Source organism: Cherax quadricarinatus, chromosome 32 (assembly GCF_038502225.1).
Source record: "Cherax quadricarinatus isolate ZL_2023a chromosome 32, ASM3850222v1, whole genome shotgun sequence".
Taxonomy (NCBI): domain Eukaryota; kingdom Metazoa; phylum Arthropoda; class Malacostraca; order Decapoda; family Parastacidae; genus Cherax; species Cherax quadricarinatus.
The window spans coordinates 23125998-23151345 of NC_091323.1; positions in this window are offsets into that span (position 1 = coordinate 23125998).

A 25348-nucleotide genomic window follows, 5' to 3' on the forward strand; every position below is an offset into this window, starting at 1 on the left:
CACTCCCTACCTACTCTGTGACTGAAGAAATACTCCCTAACATCCCTGTGTGTGTGTGTGTGTGTGTGTGTGTGTGTGTGTGTGTGAAAAATGCAACCAATCTTTCTTTAATAATGGTTCTAGGACAGTAGGATCCAGACTAATGGGCAACACAAGAACAGACGGAGGATTAAGCCTTCACACCCAGAGCAGATTGCACCCCCAAGGATATGACGTTTCATAATCATCATAATAATCTTTATTTCTTTAGTTACATGATACAACTTATACAAGCCATAGTTGACATCAGTGACGTTCTACATGGAAAGCCCCTTGTTATGCAAGAGCCTTTCCCGCAACTTAGGTCAATTTTGTCCCCAGGATGCGACCCACACCAGTCGACTAGCACCCAGGTAGCTACCTACTGCTAGGTGAACAGGGACAACAGGTGCCATAAGGAAACACTCCAAATGTTTCCACCCCTACTGGGAATCGAGCCACGGACGTCAGTGTGTGAGCTGAGTGCGCTACCAACTAAGCTACGGGACACCCTTAATAATAATAATAATAATAATAATAATAATAATAATAATAATAATAATTAATATCAAAATGGTATACAATACCGACAGGTTGGTAGGTAAGACACATAGGCAACAATTAGGCAACTTTATTCCGAAACGTTTCGCCTACACAGTAGGCTTCTTCAGTCGAGTACAGAAAGTAGGCAGGAGCAGTAGAGATGTGAAAACGATGTGATTAGTCCGTCACACTTAAAGTCGTAGATTTGAGGTTGTCAGTCCCTCAGCCTGGAGAAGTTTTGTTCCATGGTCTGAAACAATCAGATTGCTTCCTGATGCCAAACTTTTGTTTTTGTTCAAATTTTCAACTGCGTTTTAAATTGTGGAAAATGAAGAATAAAAGTAAAGTAAAAGGACACAAGTGCAACTAATGTGACATTTTATTGAGCTTGATAAAGCTCCTGGAGAGCGAAACGTTGCCACAATAAAATGTCACATTAGTTGCACTTGTGTCCTTTTACTTTACATATTGTCGGTAATTCTACCAACTTTATTACAAGAATAAAAGTCCCCATGACTTGGCTGGAACTGTTCACAATTACCTCTTTCACCCCCCCCCCCAAAAAAAAAAAAAAAAAAATTAGACGAGGAACCTAATTATGACCTCTCGGTCCGTCCTGAACCACTGGCGAAACACATCCGGTTTGTGACTTGACAGTGGTTCAGTTTTGGACCGAAACGTCGTCGAAGGTATACCTGGAGTATACCTGTAGAGGATTTCAGGGGTCAACGCTCCCTCGTCCCTGCCCGTGACCACAGTGAATTTTTATTATCAATTCGCAATTAATAAACGAGACACCTGTGCCATTTTAAGATATGTTTATTTTTTTAAACTGGGGGAAACTTTTCGCCACGTAACCATTCGTGGCGAAACGTGCGCTCAGTCAGGCATCGTAACCCTGCACATGCGTGCCATTTCGGTTCGTGAACCGGTTGCGAACGGAAAAAAAAATATTGATAATGCGCAAAATAACCGGTTGAAAAGGCTATTAAGTAATTGATGTTTGTGTGCGTTTGTTATGTTTACTCTGACTGTATTTTACGACGACGTAAATGAACGTTTTAGGGGGAAATGTGTCTGGTTAAATGGCCGATCTCTAAGACAAGTTGGAGCTGCAATAATAATCAGGCGGACGAAAATGTTTGAGGAGTGTGAGCGAAGATTTTCAGATTTGTTAGTGTTGGCAGGTTGTTCAAGCTGGTGAGGCAGCTACCATTGATCAGCGTTCACTGGAGCCTCGAGGATCCTGTGTTCAAGCTGGCGAGACAGCTACCATTGATCAGCGTTCACTGGGGCCTCGGGGATCCTGTGTTCAAGCTGGCGAGACAGCTACCATTGATCAGCGTTCACTGGAGCCTCGAGGATCCTGTGTTCAAGCTGGCGAGGCAGCTACCATTGATCAGCGTTCACTGGAGCCTCGAGGATCCTGTGTTCAAGCTGGCGAGGCAGCTACCATTGATCAGCGTTCACTGGAGCCTCGAGGATCCTGTGTTCAAGCTGGCGAGACAGCTACCATTGATCAGCGTTCACTGGGGCCTCGGGGATCCTGTGTTCAAGCTGGCGAGACAGCTACCATTGATCAGCGTTCACTGGAGCCTCGAGGATCCTGTGTTCAAGCTGGCGAGGCAGCTACCATTGATCAGCGTTCACTGGAGCCTCGAGGATCCTGTGTTCAAGCTGGCGAGGCAGCTACCATTGATCAGCGTTCACTGGAGCCTCGGGGATCCAGTGTTCAAGCTGGCGAGGCAGTTACCATTGATCAGCGTTCACTAGAGCCTCGAGGATCCTGTGTTCAAGCTGGCGAGGCAGCTACCATTGATAAGCGTTCATTGGAGCCTCGGGGATCCTGTGTTCAAGCTGGCGAGGCAGCTACCATTGATCAGCGTTCACTGGAGCCTCGAGGATCCCGTGTTCAAGCTGGCGAGGCAGCTACCATTGATCAGCGTTCACTGGAGCCTCGAGGATCCTGTGTTCAAGCTGGCGAGGCAGCTACCATTGATCAGCGTTCACTGGAGCCTCGAGGATCCTGTGTTCAAGCTGGCGAGACAGCTACCATTGATCAGCGTTCACTGGGGCCTCGGGGATCCTGTGTTCAAGCTGGCGAGACAGCTACCATTGATCAGCGTTCACTGGAGCCTCGAGGATCCTGTGTTCAAGCTGGCGAGGCAGCTACCATTGATCAACGTTCACTGGAGCCTCGAGGATCCAGTGTTCAAGCTGGTGAGGCAGCTACCATTGATCAGCGTTCACTAGAGCCTCGAGGATCCTGTGTTCAAGCTGGCGAGGCAGCTACCATTGATAAGCGTTTATTGGAGCCTCGGGGATCCTGTGTTCAAGCTGGCGAGGCAGCTACCATTGATCAGCGTTCACTGGAGCCTCGAGGATCCTGTGTTCAAGCTGGCGAGGCAGCTACCATTGATCAGCGTTCATTGGAGCCTCGGGGATCCTGTGTTCAAGCTGGCGAGGCAGCTACCATTGATCAGCGTTCACTGGAGTCTCGAGGATCCTGTGTTCAAGCTGGCGAGACAGCTACCATTGATCAGCGTTCACTGGAGCCTCGAGGATCCTGTGTTCAAGCTGGCGAGGCAGCTACCATTGATCAGCGTTCACTGGAGCCTCGAGGATCCAGTGTTCAAGCTGGCGAGGCAGCTACCATTGATCAGCGTTCACTAGAGCCTCGAGGATCCTGTGTTCAAGCTGGCGAGGCAGCTACCATTGATAAGCGTTCATTGGAGCCTCGGGGATCCTGTGTTCAAGCTGGCGAGGCAGCTACCATTGATCAGCGTTCACTGGAGCCTCGAGGATCCTGTGTTCAAGCTGGCGAGGCAGCTACCATTGATCAGCGTTCATTGGAGCCTCGGGGATCCTGTGTTCAAGCTGGCGAGGCAGCTACCATTGATCAGCGTTCACTGGAGTCTCGAGGATCCTGTGTTCAAGCTGGCGAGACAGCTACCATTGATCAGCGTTCACTGGAGCCTCGAGGATCCTGTGTTCAAGCTGGCGAGGCAGCTACCATTGATCAGCGTTCACTGGAGCCTCGAGGATCCTGTGTTCAAGCTGGCGAGGCAGCTACCATTGATCAGCGTTCACTGGAGCCTCGGGGATCCAGTGTTCAAGCTGGCGAGGCAGCTACCATTGATCAGCGTTCACTAGAGCCTCGAGGATCCTGTGTTCAAGCTGGCGAGGCAGCTACCATTGATAAGCGTTCATTGGAGCCTCGGGGATCCTGTGTTCAAGCTGGCGAGGCAGCTACCATTGATCAGCGTTCACTGGAGCCTCGAGGATCCTGTGTTCAAGCTGGCGAGGCAGCTACCATTGATCAGCGTTCATTGGAGCCTCGGGGATCCTGTGTTCAAGCTGGCGAGGCAGCTACCATTGATCAGCGTTCACTGGAGTCTCGAGGATATTGTGTTCAAGCTGGCGAGACAGCTACCATTGATCAGCGTTCACTGGAGCCTCGAGGATCCTGTGTTCAAGCTGGCGAGGCAGCTACCATTGATCAGCGTTCACTGGAGCCTCGAGGATCCAGTGTTCAAGCTGGCGAGGCAGCTACCATTGATCAGCGTTCACTAGAGCCTCGAGGATCCTGTGTTCAAGCTGGCGAGGCAGCTACCATTGATAAGCGTTCATTGGAGCCTCGGGGATCCTGTGTTCAAGCTGGCGAGGCAGCTACCATTGATCAGCGTTCACTGGAGCCTCGAGGAGCCTGTGTTCAAGCTGGCGAGGCAGCTACCATTGATCAGCGTTCATTGGAGCCTCGGGGATCCTGTGTTCAAGCTGGCGAGGCAGCTACCATTGATCAGCGTTCACTGGAGTCTCGAGGATCCTGTGTTCAAGCTGGCGAGACAGCTACCATTGATCAGCGTTCACTGGAGCCTCGAGGATCCTGTGTTCAAGCTGGCGAGGCAGCTACCATTGATCAGCGTTCACTGGAGCCTCGAGGATCCTGTGTTCAAGCTGGCGAGGCAGCTACCATTGATCAGCGTTCACTGGATCCTCGGGGATCCAGTGTTCAAGCTGGCGAGGCAGCTACCATTGATCAGCGTTCACTAGAGCCTCGAGGATCCTGTGTTCAAGCTGGCGAGGCAGCTACCATTGATAAGCGTTCATTGGAGCCTCGGGGATCCTGTGTTCAAGCTGGCGAGGCAGCTACCATTGATCAGCGTTCACTGGAGCCTCGAGGATCCTGTGTTCAAGCTGGCGAGGCAGCTACCATTGATCAGCGTTCACTGGAGTCTCGAGGATCCTGTGTTCAAGCTGGCGAGGCAGCTACCATTGATAAGCGTTCATTGGAGCCTCGGGGATCCTGTGTTCAAGCTGGCGAGGCAGCTACCATTGATCAGCGTTCACTGGAGCCTCGAGGATCCTGTGTTCAAGCTGGCGAGGCAGCTACCATTGATCAGCGTTCATTGGAGCCTCGGGGATCCTGTGTTCAAGCTGGCGAGGCAGCTACCATTGATCAGCGTTCACTGGAGCCTCGAAGATCCTGTGTTCAAGCTGACGAGGCAGCTACCATTGATCAGCGTTCACTGGAGCCTCGGGGATCCAGTGTTCAAGCTGGCGAGGCAGCTACCATTGATCAGCGTTCACTAGAGCCTCGAGGATCCTGTGTTCAAGCTGGCGAGGCAGCTACCATTGATCAGCGTTCACTGGAGCCTCGAGGATCCTGTGTTCAAGCTGGCGAGGCAGCTACCATTGATCAGCGTTCATTGGAGCCTCGGGGATCCTGTGTTCAAGCTGGCGAGGCAGCTACCATTGATCAGCGTTCATTGGAGCCTCGGGGATCCAGTGTTCAAGCTGGCGAGGCAGCTACCATTGATCAGCGTTCACTGGAGCCTCGGGATCCACTGTACACTGGAGCCTCAGGATGTAGTTTGATCACTTGATTAAATAAGACACAATACGCGCTTTATTTTATCGAGACGACGTTCCGTCCACCAGGAACTTTATCAATGCTCACAGAGACACACTAATAAAATCCCTGGTTGGTGGGCGAAACATCTCGGCAAAATACCCTGGACCTCATATTGTGTCACATTAACCTGCTCGCCGGTATCTAATACCGTTGATGTACCTGTTGACTCTGCGACACTCGGGAGAGTGAAGGTTACTGCGTATTGCAATAAGCAGTGAATCAATCAGGTTTGTATTTTGGGCAGTGCAGCCTCTGCTGCCGCCGCCACTGCTGCCGCCGCCACTGCTGCCACCGCTGCCGCCGCTACCTCCACTGCTGCCGCCGCTACCGCCGCCACCAGAGCTACTGCCGCCCGTCCTGTCGTTAAGTTCATTAGCAGACACAAAAAAATTAGGAGTTAAACATCTACAGGCCCAACACACGTGTGCCTAATTTCAACCTATTTAAAAAATTCTGAGCACGTTAAATTTCCAAAATAACCTCCAAGAACACATATATATATCTTGCTCGAAATTTCGCCTAGTGTGTTCGTTTGTCGCCATACTGAGGAATATAGAGATATTATAAGAACCCATAGCACGGTGTCGTATTAATTTATATCAGACACCGGACTTATTTAGTCAAACCATACCACGGGCGGGGTTAGAACCCGCGATCAGAGAATCATAAAACTCCAGACGTGGTATGGTTTGTTTGCAATCGTGTCATTACGATTTCGTAAGTCATATTTAGTCAATATCTTAAATTTGCTTGCGACGGATAAGGCAATTGTAGATGTAAGTCCAGAGGTTCTCCTCTTAACCCTTTTGAGGCCTTCTACATAAGATTTTGAGCATCAGTATGTTCTGGCATACTGATGCACAACAAACTAGCCAGTACCATCCACAGGATGGATATAAGGTGCACAATGAACTAGCCACTACCATCCACAGGATGGATATAAGGTGCACAATGAACTAGCCACTACCATCCACAGGATGGATATAAGGTGCACAATGAACTAGCCACTACCATCCACAGAATGGATATGAGGTGCACAATGAACTAGCCACTACCATCCACAGGATGGATATAAGGTGCACAATGAACTAGCCACTACCATCCACAGAATGGATATGAGGTGCACAATGAACTAGCCACTACCATCCACAGGATGGATATGAGGTGCACAATGAACTAGCCACTACCATCCACAGGATGGATATGAGGTGCACAGTGAACTAGCCATTACCATCTACAGGATGGATATGAGGTGCACAATGAACTAGCCACTACCATCCACAGGATGGATATGAGGTGCACAATGAACTAGCCACTACCATCCACAGGATGGATATAAAGTGCACAATGAACTAGCCACTACCATCCACAGGATGGATATAAGGTGCACAATGAACTAGCCACTACCATCCACAGAATGGATATGAGGTGCACAATGAACTTGCCACTACCATCCACAGAATGGATATGAGGTGCACAATGAACTAGCCACTACCATCCACAGGATGGATATGAGGTGCACAGTGAACTAGCCATTACCATCTACAGGATGGATATGAGGTGCACAATGAACTAGCCACTACCATCCACAGGACGGATAATGAGGTGCACAATAAACTAGGATGGATGAGGTGCACGGTAAACACAGGATGGATGGATATGAGGTGCACAATAAACTAGCCACTACCATCCACAGAATGGATATGAGGTGCACAATAAACTAGCCACTACCATCCACAGGATGGATATGAGGTGCACAATAAACTAACCACTACCATCCACAGGATGGACATGAGGTACACAATAAACTAGCCACTACCATGCACAGGATGGATATGAGGTGCACAGTAAACTAGCCACTACCATCCACAGGATGGATATGAGGTGCACAATAAACTAGCCACTACCATCCACAGGATGGGTATGAGGTGCACAATAAACTAGCCACTACCATCCACAGGATGGGTATGAGGTGCACAGTAAACTAGCCACTACCATCCACAGGATGGATATGAGGTGCACAATAAACTAACCACTACCACCCACAGGATGGACATGAGGTACACAATAAACTAGCCACTACCATGCACAGGATGGATATGAGGTGCACAGTAAACTAGCCACTACCATCCACAGGATGGATATGAGGTGCACAATAAACTAGCCACTACCATCCACAGGATGGGTATGAGGTGCACAATAAACTAGCCACTACCATCCACAGGATGGGTATGAGGTGCACAATAAACTAGCCACTACCATCCACAGGATGGGTATGAGGTGCACAATAAACTAGCCACTACCATCCACAGGATGGGCATGAGGTACACAATAAACTAGCCACTACCATCCACAGGATGGATATGAGGTGCACAATAAACTAGCCACTACCATCCACAGGATGGGTATGAGGTGCACAATAAACTAGCCACTACCATCCACAGGATGGGTATGAGGTGCACAATAAACTAGCCACTACCATCCACAGGATGGGTATGAGGTGCACAATAAACTAGCCACTACCATCCACAGGATGGGTATGAGGTGCACAATAAACTAGCCACTACCATCCACAGGATGGGTATGAGGTGCACAATAAACTAGCCACTACCATCCACAGGATGGGTATGAGGTGCACAATAAACTAGCCACTACCATCCACAGGATGGGTATGAGGTGCACAATAAACTAGCCACTACCATCCACAGGATGGGTATGAGGTACACAATAAACTAGCCACTACCATCCACAGGATGGGTATGAGGTGCACAATAAACTAGCCACTACCATCCACAGGATGGGTATGAGGTGCACAATAAACTAGCCACTACCATCCACAGGATGGGTATGAGGTGCACAATAAACTAGCCACTACCATCCACAGGATGGGTATGAGGTGCACAATAAACTAGCCACTACCATCCACAGGATGGGTATGAGGTGCACAATAAACTAGCCACTACCATCCACAGGATGGGTATGAGGTGCACAATAAACTAGCCACTACCATCCACAGGATGGGTATGAGGTGCACAATAAACTAGCCACTACCATCCACAGGATGGATATGAGGTACACAATAAACTAGCCACTACCATCCACAGGATGGATATGAGGTGCACAATAAACTAGCCGCTTCAGCGGTAAAAAAAAATCTAATCTATAAATTTCGCCACACCTTCATGAAAAAGTCACATTGGTTATGCAAATTGCAAGACAATCGTCAAAAATAATAATAATTTACAATTTTTTAAAAGCACTCCAAGATTTGTAAGACAAGTTTGGTGAAATTATTTAGTTAACCCCCAATATCCCCCCCCCAGGCTATGTTTACATATTTTGCCTGTAGGAGGAGCTTGGAATTAGGAGCATTTTCTTCAGCTGTGGAAATTAAGTCAGTATTAAAAATTAATCTGGGAAATGAGCCCCCAGGTGGTAAATAAATCATAGGCGAAAGGGCACAACTATTTTTTGGGGGGCGAGAAATTCAAATGGAGACGCCGGGCAATAACCAGAAGCAAGTGTAAACAAACAGGGGAATTTAGAGACGTCTGCTCTCTGCCCGTGTCAATGGCAGGTGATTTCTCCCATCCTCTGTGATTAATAGATTTATGAACGGTACACATGTGGGTGTTAGTCATGTATGAATGGTACACATGTGCGTGTTAGTCCTCTATGAACGGTACACATGTGCGTGTTAGTCATGTATGAATGGTACACATGTGGGCGCTAGCCATGTATGAACGGTACACATGTGCGTGCTAGTCTTGTATGAATGGTACACATGTGCATGTTGGATATAAATGAACACCACCTATGTGTTAGCCATGTGTGAAGAGTACACATGCGACTGATACTCATTTACAAATATTAAGTATTTGCTGCATGTGTGTGTTTTTTTAGCTGCTGCATACTTAATGAGCATGATAAAAATACTTATGCGTTTATATGAGATATCCTTCAAGGAGGGTGATGTGGTGTTGATAGTGGACTCGGGGGGGTCCTACACACCAGCAATAAGCTATACACAATATTCGGCAGGAGGTGGGGATTTGAACTTCCTCCTAGAGAAGGAAATTCTCACTTTGAGACGATCCTCCGCCCACTGAGGAGCCCCCTCCCCCCTCTCACACACATACACATGTCAGTAACTGAAAAGTTATGACACTTGGGAAAGGACAAAGGAGACCGCAGACAGAGTACAGCATAAGAGGTTAGAGGCTGCGAAACTCACTCAAGGAAAATCTTGGGGTGAGCATCATACCGAGCACATCTCCTGAGCGCAAATTAACCAAATAACTGCTGCAGCATATGGGCGGCTGGCAAACCTGAGAATAGTGTTTCGACATCTAAGTAAGGAGTCATTCACGACACTACACCGTGTGCGTCAGGCTGATATTGGAGTATGTAGCACCAACTTCGAACCCACACCTGGTCAAACACCTAAAGAAATTAGAGAAAGTGCAAAAGGCTTGCAACAAGACTAGTCCCGGAGCTGAGGGGTTTGTTCTACGAGGAGAGGTTAAGAAAACTCAACCTGACAACACTGGAGAACAGGAAGGACATGATAACAACATATAAAATATTGAGAGGAAATTGACGAAGTCGGACACAGATGGGACACAGCAACAAGGGGTCACAGTTGGAAGTTGAAGACTCAGATGAGCCACAGAAATGTTAGGACGTACTTCTTCAGTCATAGAGTTGTAAGGAATTGGAATAGTCTAGAAAGGGAGGTAGTTGAGGCAGGTACCACACATAGCTTTAAGACGAGGTATGATAAAGTTCATGGAGCAGCGAGTGGGCTTAGTGGCGACCAGTAAGAGGCGGGGCCAGGAGCTATGACTCGACCCCTGCAGCCACAATTAGGTGAGTACGCGCGCGCACACACACACAAACAGATGAGCACAAACACACACACACACACACACACACAAAGTTGAAAGTGATCCTGCGCCTCTCTGTACCTGACCTTGCAACACATTCTAACTCACACTCAGCTTCAGCCTTCACGTTCTCTGTGTCGATTATATTATAATTCCTCACCGAGGTGCCTGTGGAAGGCTCGCTCTCCGGGAGTGTCGCTGAGAGCTGAGATTACTGCCAGGAACTGACCAACACTGTTCCTACCCCCTCCACCCCTTTGTATCATGTCATGACTGACACTGGAGTACCAGCAGTGGTGTATCATGTCATACTTAGCAATGAGGTTGTTCTGTGATGAACATTGAGGCTCAGACAACCGGACATCCTGAACTTGCTGCCATGTTAGTCTGGATCCTCAGTTTGCTTTCACTCTCTACAAATTAAACGTTCTCGGTTATTTAAAATGGCAACAGCAGCTGCTGGTCTTTAACAATAGCAGCTGGTCTTAAATAACAGCAGCTGCTGGTCTTCAGCAACAGCTGATTTTTAACAGCAGCTGCACCAGCAGCCGGCCTTTAATAGCAGCAGCAGCTGGAGTGGAACAGAGGCAGCGGAGGGAGGTGGGCAGGAGGTGGACGCTACCAGGGTAAGTCAGCCCATGCTCGCTAGTATTTACCTACCCACAGTTTGCCACGTAATTGCTGGCACTAAGGCGGCCGCCGCGCGCCCGCACGGGAAGTCATTAAGGAAGGAAGGTCGTGTTTGACGACACACGAACGCATCTTTCCCTTTAATATACCTGTCGTCGAGTTTCTGAAAGTGTGCTAACTTTAATCCTTAGGCCTGTGCTCCCTTTGTGGTGACGTCATCGACTCGACCCATAATGCCAGACGCGCAACATCTGCCTGTCAGCATGCGCACGTGGGCTGGGGTGCCTGAGGTAGGCTCTGTTGGGGGGATTGGGGGGGAAAAAGTAACATGACATCATCCGTCAAATTATTCTTTTATTCTACGGATTTGGAATTATAAATATAAACACGAGGGAACACAGTAGGAGGTGGTAGTCAATGTTGCTTAAAAGTTGATCGGAACTTCTCTCAGCTGGACCTGAAACTATGCCCAACTGTGCCCTCGAACTGAAAAGGGGCACATCAAACTTCAAGGGATCAGGGAAAATCAGCACCTAGGGCGCGTGTGCCAGAGGTCGGGAGTATTGTAACACACATATTCGGTGGGTGCCAGGCTAGTGCCAGGTAGACTCTAAACGGGCACCCAGTTCGCACCTCTTCAAAGTGCAGAAACGAGACGACAAAAACCTGCAATAATATTTCCTAAATAAACACGTGTAAAAACAACGCAAAGTCATTAACGCAGATGTCTGGCACCGCAGGTAAGAGGTAGACAGTACACTAATCTATATGATACGTTACGATATCTTTCTGATGAAAATAAGACACAGGATGTGTACATAAATACGCTCTTGTGTTGCTGTCCACAGAATGGTTGTCTGGTGCACAGTAAACTAGCCGCTACCGTCCACCAGGTGGATATGGAGCAACCAAAACTTTAGCCGCTAAAATCCGCAGGATGGATGTAGGATGCATAATAAAGTAGCATCTTTCGAGAACAAACATTATAATAAAAGCCCAGCCACTGCAGTGGTTCAGGTGAAGCAGTTTTCCTGTCGTTGGAGGCGAGTGATTTAGTGTAGTGAGGATGGCTGCCCATCTACAAGGAGGCGTGGAGACCTCCCTCAAGGAACCAGGCACAAGTCGGTCGTCTTGTGGTTGCTGCAGCTCTCTGTGGTGATGTTGTGGTCACCCTGCCACCAGTGGCACTCAGTGGGAGCAGCAGTTGTCTTCGGCAAGCTGTGGGGGTCTGCTGGCTGTGGAAGTCTGCTGACTGTAGGGTTCTGCTGGCTATGGGAGTTTCCTGGCAGTTGGGTCTGCTGGCTGTATGGTTCTGATAGTTCATAAAGAAGCTTTGATGGAATTTCAAAAGGGGAGAAGATTCTCTGGAAGACGATCTCAGCTTTTCATATCAAACCATCATATTAGCAAAATTAGACCCTGTAATGATCAAGTATCCTAAATTCGTTGGTAACTGATAAATAATTAAATTTTGTAAATAATATATCCAAATGAACCCCGTTTAACCACTTCAGGTTTTAGCTTCTAGGTCAATTGTTTACCCATAAGCTCTTGTGTCAGCAGGATGGTTATGGAACGCGCAAACTTTTGTAGACTTTTGTTACTGGTAACAAAAGTCTACAAACGTTCAGGCACTCGCGGATATTGACAACACACACTAAAAGCATGCACTCACAGATATTTAACAGATTGTTAATAATGAGGTGGGGGAGGGGGGTGCCAACAAACGTAATGAAGGTTTTCAGAAAAAAAGGAAGATAGAGAAAGCCCCGAACTACGTACCAGCATCACTGAAGAGTGTGAAATTAAAACTGTTGAAATGAGTTTCAGAAAAAAAAGTTTTTCAAATTTAGATATTGCCGCTAAGCGGCAAACTCCTGTTGACGACAGCGCGCAAGAACAGAAAAGACCTAAGGAATAGGCCCCCAAAAAGGTTACCAGGAGTAAATCTGGCTATATGTCTATAATTTGTTTGATCTGTTGCAAGCAATTAAGTGTATATAAAGTCTTAAATTTGTGAGAGTACCAGTGCGACTTCTGCCAGACAGGATCATATTTTACAGATCATAAATACTTTAACAGAGGACAGACAGGAGACAGACGGAAGAGGGGAGGGGGTGGCAGGTCGACTACATACTGCAACACTCTATGGAATCTCTTGCTGCAATGGAAGATAGAACACTTCTTGATGAATAAAAATCACAATACCATAGCTGTCAACAAAAGGTGGCAGTACATGGTATTGGATGGAGGCGTGGCTAACATATGGGAGGGAGAGTAGTGACATTATTGGGGTGAAGTCAGAATGGGGACCAGTTACAACTGAAACGAAGGTTTCATGTAGAAACGGAAATGGAAACTTTAGAAAGTAGAGAGAAGTTGATCTGGACTGGTACACGAGTTGAGGATTGCTTAGGATGTTAACGGGGTTTCAGCACTATCGACTACACGAGAGTCTCAAATTAAGGCTGCACTTGACCTCTTCATCACCTGACAAATATACTTAAGCGAATATACATAGTATAATTAAAATAAAAATAATAATTGGCCTTGGATGAGAGAGTAGAAGACCTGGTTATGAACAGGGCTTCGAGGGCGCTGATCCCCGGAAAACTCTCCAGGTAGACTCTAACACACACACACACACACACACACACACACACACACACACACACACACACACACACACACACACACACACACACACACACAGACGCACACACACACACACACACACACACACACACACACACACACACACACACACACACACACACGCACACACACACACACACACACACACCACACACACACACACACACACACACACACACAGACAGACACACACACACACACACACACACACACACACACACACAGACGCGCACACACACACACACACACACACACACACACACACACACACACACACACACACAGACACACACACACACACTCACACACACACAAACACAGACAGACACACACACACAGACACACAGAGACACACATGTAGACACTCACACACACACCACACACACATGCACACACACACACATACACACCACACACACACACACACACCACACACACACACACACACACAGACACACACACACACACACACACACACACACACACACACACACACACACACACACACACACACACACACACACACACACACACACACACACACACACACACACCTAAGGCCAAGTCACCCAACATTTACCACAGTATAAATCAAAACACCATCACAAGCATACTTCCTTCAGTAATTCTACTCTCTGTTTATATACAAATAAACACTAAATAATTCTCACACGTTTGAAACTGTGAGAAACATCAAAGGAACGAGACGACGAGGAGAAATGTGTTGGGAAACCTGGTGAAGATCTTAGGGTTGGTGAGGTGGTGTAATATTGTGATGAGTGGTGACAGAGCAGTCACTCCCTGGAGACTCTCCCTCCTGCACAAGTCAGAGCCGGAGCTTGGGTCGTGAAGGGGCAGATCATGGTGGCGGCGGTGGCAGTGGCAGTGGCAGTGGCAGTGGCAGTGGCAGTGGCAGTGGCAGTGGCAGTGGCAGTGGAGGTGGCGATTGTCGTGCGTGCGTGCGTTAACCTAATTGAATCACCTCTTCACTGGTCGCTCCAAGGTCCACTCTGCCTGCTCCATGAGCTTTATCATACCTCTTCTTAAAGCTATGTATGGATCCTGACTCCACTACATCACTCTCCAGATTGTTCCACGCAACTCTATGGCTGAAGAAATACTTCCTAACATCCCTCTGACTCGTCTGAGTTTTCAGCTTTCACTGTGACCCCTTGGTTTGTGTATGTGTGTGTGTGTGTGTATATCTGTGTGTGCTTGTGTTTGTCTTTGTGTGTGAGTGTGTGTGTGTGAGCCACAGATGGAGGGTAGTGATGAATTAGACACTTGTGCGTCTTTACATACTATCGGGATACTCTGGCATGGTATAACCATGACTGAGTGACACATTTATTTAATATCTTAAATGCTAGAATGAGAGCTCTGCACTGTCTCTTGTTTCCCCAAGAGTGAGAGTGAGAGCCTAGACTCTGTTTATATTGGTGTCTACATGAAGGTGGGAGTTTTCTTGCTAGTCTCTGCATCCTGTCCATATATCTTTCTATTTGATAATTCAGGCACCAGGAGGCGTCTCAGAAGTACATCAATGTTGCTAATATTGTTCCTGGTGTTTCGTGCTATAAAGTTCTGAGGGTAAGACCTACGTAACACACTTTTGAATTTGCTGCTCAGGGCTATTGGGTTTCCCAGCCATTATATATTTGTTTGATATTGTTAAGAGACAAATGTATTTCTCGACATTTTCAACAATGAAATTTGTCTTCTGTCTCTAGCCACGGAACCATCGTGTTCAAACCCATCTGAGGGTTCCATCTATCGCCAACAGATGTGGGTAAAAGAGACGTAGGCATTGATCAAGACATTTAGGAAACTTTTCGCCCCAAGTAGTTTCTTCAATCCTAAGTAGAACTGAAGAAGCTACTAGTGGCAAAACGTTTCCTCAATAAACGTCTTGATCAGTGCATCAGTCTCACCTACAACTTGCTGGTGTCACCACAACGCTTCTCCTGGTTTATCCTGTTTCATGTAGAACTATGGCATCTTTGCCCGAGATGCCAGAACTGCAGGGCATGTTAGTGGCTTTGTTTGTGCGTAGTATCATTGTACGCAAACAATATTTTATATACTTCATAAAAGAAATAAAATTTGTTTGTTAGCTTTTGGATTCCCTTTAACATAAGAGAATCGAATGTGTGTGTGTGTGTGTGTGTGTGTGTGTGTGTGTGTGTGTGTGTGTGTTTGTTTCTGTGTGTGTGTGAGCGTGTGTGTGTGTTTGTTTCTGTGTGTGAGTGTGTGTGTGTTTGTGTGTGTGTGTGTGTGTGTGTGAGTGTGAGTGTGAGTGTGAGTGTGTGTGTGTGTGTGTGTGTGTGTGTGTGTGTGTGTGTGTGTGTGAGTGTGTGTGTGTGTGTGTGTGTGTGTGTGTTAGTTAGTTACCATTTTGTCCTAGGCACATGTCGATTAGACACTAGGCCTGTTGTACGTGTGTGTATCTGTGTGTGTGAGTGTGTGTATGGTGAGAGTGGCATGTGTGTGTGTTTGTGTCTGCGTGTGTGTGTGTGTCTGTGTGTGTGTGTCTGCGTGTGTGTGTCTGCGTGTGTGTGTCTGCGTGTGTGTGTGTCTGCGTGTGTGTGTGTGGTGTGTGTGTGGTGTGTGTGGTGTGTGTGTGGTGTGTGTGTGGTGTGTGTGTGTGAGTGTGTGTGTGTTTGTGTTTGTGTGTGTGTGTGTACGAACTCACTTAGTTCTGGTTGCAGGGGTCGATTCACAGCTCCTGGCCCCGCCTCTTCACTGGTCGCTACTAAGTCACTCTCCCTGCTTCCATATTTGTGTGTGTGTGTGTGTGTAATTTCCTGCACTTGCGTGTCCTTTAAAGGTGTTCTTAAATCTTCTGGGAACACTTCGTGGGAGGAGGAACTTCCTGCAAAAGGAAAAGTGATTAAGAAGCCTTTGAGAAGTTGTAAAGGGAGAGGGGGAGTGTTGGTGTTGTATGGGTGGGAGGGAGGAAGGGGAGGTGGAGAGGGAGAGTTAATGAGAAGAGGAATAGAGGGAAAGGCAGGTTGTGATAATTAAGGGAGAGAGAGAGAGAGAGAGAGAGAGAGAGAGTGAGTTTCTGTAGTAAAACTTGCTATGAGACATTGCTTTATTATCTCGTATACCTGGAGTCTACCTGGAGGGTGTTTCAGGGGTCAATGGCACCGCGGCCCGGTCCATGACCAGGTCTCGCGGTGGATCAGGGCCTGATGAACCAGGCTGTTACTGCTGGCAGCACGCAAACCGAAGTACGAACCACAGCCCGGCTAGTCAGGTACTGACTTTAGGTGCCTATCTAGCGCCCTCTATCCAGCTCCCTCGTTTACCTCACTATAAACAAATATTTACTGGAAGACCTTCCTCCAGGCAATGAGTTTTTTTTATTAATTCATTACGAAGCCAGCAGATTCTGAGGTAATTATGAAATCACTCAGCCTGACAGAACTATACACAGAAGACAGTGGGAGATAAGGTAACCAGTCCGATGGCCTCATCTCCTACAGTCTTCGTATATATTCTCTGTAATGAACTGAAAAAGTCACTGGTTGGTGAAACGTCTTCAGACACACCAATGTGTCTAATTTCTCATCTTGTTGGTACAGTATACATTACATTACGGTAAAGATTATTTCATTTAGCCACGAGGACCCAGATAACTGGACAGTGGCTGCTGTTGTCTGATTACAACTTTCCAGCTCACTGCTTACTGGACAGTGGCTTCTATCATGCAAGTAAAACTTTCCAGCTCACTGCTTACTGGACAGTGGCTTCTATCATGCAAGTAAAACTTTCCAGATCACTTGCTTTAGATGTGAGTTATTCAGTGTTGAGTCTCGTTCATAACTGGAGCGTTCATGGTTTTAAAGTGAGCATGTTGCATGTTGCACTCTTCACGGTGTCAGCCTTGGAGCGAGTTCACTGGTTTCATTTCACGTGAAGGTTGAAACCTTCAACTTGAAATTATAGGCAACTAATGGCACCTGCTACCTGGAGTCTACCTGAGTGTTCCGCGTGGGCAAACGCTCCCCCGCGGCCAGGTCCATGACTAGGCCTCCCAGGTCTGATCAACCAGGCTGTTGCTAGTGGCCTCACGCAATCCAGGGAACGAACCGCAGCCCGGCTGATCAACCTTTTGACTTTATGTAAATTTTTTTTTGTATGTGCACTCGGTTTCCATTTTTTATATATACATGTACATCTGTTCGTTAATGCACATATGTAATCAGGCAGTCACGTGGCAGCACCTCAAGGCTTGAAACATGCAGACATAGTCAAGATGTTCAGCTGTGGCTCAGACCAAACATCAGAACTGGGAAGAAATGTGACCTAAGTGACTTTGACCGTGGAATGATTGTTAGTGTCAGACAGACGGGATGGTTTGAGTATCAGTATTGCTGATCTTCTGGGATTTTCACACACAACAGTCTCTAAGAGTTGACAGAGAATGGTGTGAAGAACACAAAACATCCAATGAACGGCAGTTGTCCTCCTTCACTTGGAATGTGTGCAAATCTGTAGTGTAAGGAAGGTGGGGTAGGGATCATCCTAGGAAAGGTTGGAGGGAGGGGGTAAATGAAGTTTTGTGTGCGAGGGGCTTAGACCTTCTGCAAGTGTGCGTGTGAAAGTTAAGACACATGTGCAACATCTGGATATCTTTATTGTAGACGTTTCGCCATCCAGTGGCTTGTGTTAGGAGCAAGTGGAGGTAAATTGTTTTCATGACTTGACGTGCTGTTGGAGACTGAGCAAGGTAACATTTATGAAGGGGTTAAGAGGAAACCGGTTAGCCGGACTTGAGTCCTGGAGGTGGGAAATACAGTGCCTGCACTCTGAAGGATGAGTGGAAGATAACTTGCAGTTTTTGAACTGTAGTATCGGAACGCTTCTGGCGAGACAGTGATGGTCACCTTTCATTGGTATTATTATTTTTTTTTATTATGAATTTAAACCAGCAGTTTCCCACTGAAGCAGGATGACCAAAAATAGAGGAAACGCATTCATCATCACTCATTCAATCGCTGTCTTCCCAGAAGCGCTCCTACATCACAGTCCAGATGGCTCTCCTTGCTGCAACATGCCCACCCGTCCGTCAGAGTGCAGGCACTGTACCTCCCACCCCCACCCATCCTTCAGAGTGCAGGCACTCTACTTCCCATCCCCACCCACCCTTCAGAGTGCAGGCACTGTACCTCCCACCATCTATTCTTCAGAGTGCAGGCACTGTATCTCCCACCATCCATTCTTCAGATTGCAGGCACTCTACTTCCCACCTCCACTCATCCTTCAGAGTGTATGCACTCTATTTCCCACCACCGCCAGCTCATCAGAGTGCAGGCACTGTGCTTCCCACCTCCACCTATCCGTTAGAGTGCAGGCACTGTACCTCCCACCTCCACTCATCCGTCAGAATGCAGGCGCTGTGCCTCCCATCTCCACCCATCCGTCAGAGTGCAGGCACCTCCCACCTCCACCCATCCGTCAGAGTGCAGGCACTCTACCTCCCTCCTCCACCCATCCGTCAGAGTGCAGGCACACTACCTCCCACCTCCACCCATCCGTCAAAGTGCAGGCACTGTACCTTCCACCTCCTCCCATCCGTCAGAGTGCAGGCACTCTGCCTCCCACCTCCAGAACTTAAGTCAAGCTAACCGGTTTCCCCTGAATCTGGTATTAATCATCATTATCATTATGCTCCCACTGGTACTAAGCCCACTGTGATCAGTGGTAAACCGTCGTTCTGAAGTAATTCCTGGGAGCTTAACTGTCGTGTGCGATAGCCATTTACATGCTAATCAGAGTAATACTACTACTACTACTACCACTAATAATAATAACAATAATAATAATAATGGTCGTGAAAATGGGTTCAATCTCCACCCGTTCCGTGGTGTCATAATTATATGGAAAAAAATAAAAGTCAGGAAATATTCGGATATAGTTTCCCGTCAACACCACCAGGCTGCTGCTGCTGCTGCTGTGGACGTGTATGAATCAGACGTGTGGACGTGTGTGAATCAGAGATGTGGTAGTGTCGTCACTCAGGGGAAGTGCCTGCTACCTCCCCCATATCACTGGTAGGTCACCTTGGGGGGTTGTATACTCATAGACAAGATAAGTAGATTAAATTAAGGGACAAGACATTTCCCCTTCTCCCCTGCAACGATCCGTCAGTGAAGAGTTGCATCATGAGATGTGCCCCTCCCATCCTTCTCATTTTCCTCCTCCTCCCCCTCCTTTTTCCAGGAAGTTATGTGGGCGTGGGGAAAGAGAATATTAATATTTTCATATTAACTGTGGCGTGTTCAATCCCCTTGTCTTTCAAAACCTGTCTTCTCGCCAAACTTGAACCTTCTCGAGGATCCTAAATGTGCTTGCAAGAGTTGCAACTTAAATTGTAGATATATATCCAGATATACTCCTGTTAATCCTTTTTGGGCCTATAGGCCTTTTGTGTATCCATATGCTCTTGCGCTACCATCCACAGGATGGATGTGGGGTGCACGAAAAACAATTCACTTCAGCGGCAAAGTCTGTCTTGTCTAATCTGAAGTTTGCGAGCATTCTTGGCCAGGTGTGGGACCCAGGTTATGTGTACCTTGAAGGACTCGGTGTAACCCTTTCTGGGATTAAATTGTGAGTTAAAAATTATAGTATTATGGTGTACTTTTAAATTTTTGGGTATGGCCTCTTTTGTTTTCCTTGCCTCTTGGCAACCTCCAATGATGGTTAAAAAAATCATTAATATAATTTCTTTCTTCAAACGCACCGGCCGTTCCCAAAACCTTAAAGGGCAGGAAAAAATTTTTGGCAAAGGGAAAAACAAAAGTTTCTTTTTAAATTATTAAATGATATACGGAAAAGGGTTCCCCTAGCTTTTGCCCCCGTTTGGGAACGCCCCCCCTTCACACACGGGATAGGTTAAGGAGGAAGAATTTTTTCCAACCCTTCCCCATGGAATAAGAGGAAATAACCGGGACAAGAATTAAGGGACAAATGAAAAAGCCAGAGGTTGTGTATAATATTGCTTGTACTGGGTAGAAAATTCCCCTTTTAATGTATTTAGGAAGTAGAAGCGTCCGAAATTTCATGTTGGAAGGAAGAAAAATCGACAACTTCCTCCAATAATCTAATATTATTTTAAAATATATATTTATTATTTTATAAATTTTTATTATTTTATATATATATTATGGAAATAAATGTAAGTTCTTTTCAACAAAGGCATCTAAAATTTACCAGCTCTTTGCACCTTACATTGGGGTTTTTACTGTGTCGCCCTCGGGGGCTTTTTTTTTCTTCTCTTCTCTTCTCCACCCCCAAACCATTTTTTCCCCTCCCACACAACCACAAAACCACACCACACATCCACAACCACATCACACCCCACCCACATCACACACACACCACCCACACCACCACACACCACACCACACAACCACCACAAAACTAAAAATCAAATTAAAAAAACTCCAAAAATACAAAAAAAACAAAAAACAAAAAATAAAAAATAAAAACCACCCCAAATCCCCAAACCCCACCCCCACACCCATACACACATCCCCCACCCACCCAACAAAACCACCACACATCCCCCCCTTCCCCCCCCCCAAAATAACCCAAAACCCACCCCACCCAACACCCCACACAACCCACCCCAAATTCACCCAACCCTCAACAACATCCCCACACACACACCCCCACCCCACACTCCCCCCCACCACCATCTCCCACTTACACAATACACACACAAACACACACCACACTTTCACACACACCCCAACCCCTACCAAATCTACACATACAACACATTACACAATACCCCTAAAAACACACCAAAATCCAAAAAAACACAACACACACAAACCACAACACCAACCTCTAATGAATGTGTTCCTGTTACTTTAAAAGTGAAAATTTAAATCGTAAAAATGTATTTACAACACTCCTGTATTTGGGGCATGTAGGTAAACACGGGTACCAGTTCCTGGAACATTGTGAGGATTAAACTGTCATTTTTGTTGGACACTGGTACAAGGTGTGTGTACCCCCCTGCATGGAGGACTAACCCCTGTCAGTGTATGTGGGTGGGGTCCACTTTACAGTGTACCTGTGGAAAAAACATTAAAACAAAGCCCCAGTTTTACCTCCCGGAACTTAAAGGTTTAAAAAACTGTGCGTGCCCTGTAACTTACTTGGGTACAACACTGGCAATAATTGCCTGTAAAACATGGGAGTTACAAACTTACATTTACCTCGTGGAAATTGAGGTAAAACACTACAGTGTCCTTGGCCGTGAGAAAATCAAAAACTTCAGGACCTCATTTGCCAATTGAGGGAATTCATTGCCTGGGGGACAAAGTAGTAAAAGGTAATCCCCTTTCGGGAAAGGTGAGGACAAATTACTGCCTGTAACATTTATCAATTACAGGAAAACCTGGGACAATTGTTTAAACCACAAACAATTGTTCCCATTCCTGTGTGGGGTTCTTGTCGTTTTCCTCAACCATTTTGAGGGTTTCCTGTAAGTGGTCCTTGGCACAATACAAATTTTTTCCCCCAGTGTGCCTCGTGGAAGATTGAGGTCAAATGTACAGGGGTAGTGTGGACACCAGTGTACCTCGTGGACACATGTGAGGGTACAACACTGTACAGTGCACCTCGTGGACACATGTGAGGGTACAACACTGTACAGTGTACCTCGTGGACACATGTGAGGGTACAACACTGTACAGTGTACCTCGTGGACACATGTGAGGGTACAACACTGTACAGTGCACCTCGTGGACACATGTGAGGGTACAACACTGTACAGTGTACCTCGTGGACACATGTGAGGGTACAACACTGTACAGTGTACCTCGTGGACACATGTGAGGGTACAACACTGTACAGTGTACCTCGTGGACACATGTGAGGGTACAACACTGTACAGTGTACCTCGTGGACACATGTGAGGGTATAACAATGTACAGTGTACCTCGTGGACACAAGTAAGGGTACAACACTGTACAGTGCACCTCGTGGACACATGTGAGGGTATAACAATGTACAGTGTACCTCGTGGACACATGTGAGGGTATAACAATGTACAGTGTACCTCGTGGACACATGTGAGGGTACAACACTGTACAGTGTACCTCGTGGACACATGTGAGGGTACAACACTGTACAGTGTACCTCGTGGACACATGTGAGGGTACAACACTGTACAGTGCACCTCGTGGACACATGTGAGGGTACAACACTGTACAGTGTACCTCGTGGACACATGTGAGGGTATAACACTGTACAGCGTACCTCGTGGACACATGTGAGGGTACAACACTGTACAGTGTACCTCGTGGACACATGTGAGGGTACAACACTGTACAGTGTACCTCGTGGACACAAGTGAGGGTCCAACACTGTACAGTGTACCTCGTGGACACATGTGAGGGTACAACACTGTACAGTGTACCTCGTGGACACATGTGAGGGTACAACACTGTACAGTGCACCTCGTGGACACATGTGAGGGTACAACACTGTACAGTGTACCTCGTGGACACAAGTGAGGGTACAACACTGTACAGTGCACCTCGTGGACACATGTGAGAGTATAACACTGGACAGTGTACCTCGTGGACACAAGTGAGGGTACAATGTACAGTGCACCTCGTGGACACATGTGAGGGTATAAAACTGTACAGCGTACCTTGTGGACACATGTGAGGGTACATACTGTACAGTGTACCTCGTGTACTAGTGTTTGGAACATACAATGGAGTGTGTGTGTGTGTACTCACCTAGTTGTGTTTGCAGGGGTCGATTCACAGCTCCTGGCCCCGCTTCTTCACTGGCCACTACTGGTTCACTCTTCCTTTAGTGATTATTCTTACTGCGGCTTTTTGTTGAGTTATTATTGGCTTTAAGTGTATTACTGCAGTTGATCTCCAAGCACAAATAGCATACGTTAGGTATGGATAAATGAGTGAATGGTATAGTGTGAGAAGGGCATTTTGCGGCACGTAGTATCGTATCTTGGAGAGGATCCCAACTGTTTTGGATACTTTTTTTGATATGTGTTGGATATGGGTGTTGAAATTCAGGTTGTTGTCGAGGTATAGGCCTAGGAATTTGCCCTTATTATGTCTGGCAATTAGAGTGCTGTCGATCTTAATGTTTAGTTGCGCAGCATCTGCTCTGCTACCAAACATAATATAGTAGGTTTTGTCAGTGTTAAGTGTAAGTTTATTGGCTGTCATCCAAGTTGATATTTTGAGCAGCTCCTCATTAACAATGGTGTTGAGGGTGGCAAGATTAGGGTGAGAGATGACACAAGTCGTGTCGTCAGCAAAGAGAATGGGTTTCAGGTGTTGGGATACGTTTGGAAGATCATTGATGTAAATGAGGAAGAGCAGGGGTCCAGGGACACTTCCCTGCGGAACTCCAGTATCAAGTGGCTGTGTTGTTGATGCTGTGTCTTTAATGGTGACATACTGATACCTATTAGTAAGGTAGGATTTGAAATATGCAAGTGCATGGCCTCTTATACCATAATGGTCAAGTTTGTGGAGTAGGATGCCGTGGTCTACTGTGTCAAAAGCTTTTCTTAGGTCAATAAAAATTCCTAGTGGATATTCCTTATTTTCCAATGTTGTGTAAAGCAGATCTAGCATTTTTACAACTGCATCATTAGTGCTTTTATTTTTCCTGAATCCAAATTGGCAGGGGTTGAGTATGTTTTGTGCCGTTATAAATGAATACACTGGATACAGTTTTGGGATGGGAGGGATACAGTTTTGGAATGGCAAGAATACAGTTCTGGGATGTCAGGGATACAGTTTTGGGATGACAGGAATACAGTTTTGGGATGGCAAAGATATAGCTTTGGGATGGCAGGGATACAGTTTTGGGATGGTAGGGATACAGTTTTGGGATGACAGGAATACAGTTTTGGGATGGCAAGGATACAGTTTTGGGATGGCAAGGATACAGTTTTGGGATGGCAAGGATACAGTTTTGGGATGGGAGGGATACATTTCCGGGTATGAACATATTTAACATTATCTTTGGCGTATAGTATTAACCTCGACGAGTCAGCCTGGCACGTCAGTGACGCAACTCAAATGTATCTGCTGGAATTTAGGCACGTCTTTGACGCAATTTAGAAAATGTGATTTAAAATAGAACTGTGCAACAAGTCAGCCACTTAACGCATTTAAGCACACCTGCAATGCAATTTGATCGTCAGTGACTCAATTCAGACATTTCTGTGATGTGATTAATTCGTGTCTGTAACACACTTTAGTCATGTTCTTTGACGCACTGTATGGAAGGATACCTAGAGCGTGTGAGGAGTGACGCACACACATCGGGTGAGTTATCAAGACTTGCTAGAGATGGTGTCACATGTGGTTCCGGGGTCAACTAAAGGTCACAAGTATCTTGTGCCTGCTTAGGGGTCGTGACCCGGCCTTGGCAAGACCCGCCATAGGTCACTAGGACAGCTGCCGTGCCTTGAAAGGTCAGTGTGATGACGGAGGTGGCAGTGATGGTGGGGCTAGGTTAGGCTACGTTTGGATTAGTTAGGTTTGACTACATTAACTTATAAAAATCGTATTTTTAACCATAAGGATATTAAAAAAAAGGATTGGTACGTGCGTCTGGCATCGAGGTTTGCCAGGGTATGCAGGAAAAGCTGAAATGTCTTGTGTTATCAGTGTAAGTTTATTTT